The following is a 326-nucleotide window of genomic DNA, read 5'->3' as shown; positions in this document are numbered from 1 at the left end:
TACATTTTTTGGAAGGTAATGGTACTTTTACTTGAGTATATTTTTTCAGTACTCTTTCCACCACTGGTTACAAGTTTGTGAAAATACTGCCAGTGCCATTTACGTAAAGCAGATGAATATACATAAGATTCACAAATACCAAAATGACGTGTCTCTCGCATAAGCTGTCTGAGCTGCGACTTTTTGCGTGTGTTCGTGCGCACAGAAACGGTCTATCACAGCGTGAGTACCGCACTGAAATTTCTTTCACGCTTGAATGGCTTAAAACACTTTAATGTTTAAACTGACAAGGCTTAAAAGACGTGAGAATGATAAACTTTCTTCAG

The sequence above is a fragment of the Sinocyclocheilus anshuiensis genome, unplaced genomic scaffold (assembly GCF_001515605.1).
Source record: "Sinocyclocheilus anshuiensis isolate Anshui unplaced genomic scaffold, SAMN03320099.WGS_v1.1 scaffold12, whole genome shotgun sequence".
Lineage (NCBI taxonomy): Eukaryota > Metazoa > Chordata > Actinopteri > Cypriniformes > Cyprinidae > Sinocyclocheilus > Sinocyclocheilus anshuiensis.
This window is presented reverse-complemented; position numbering follows the sequence as displayed.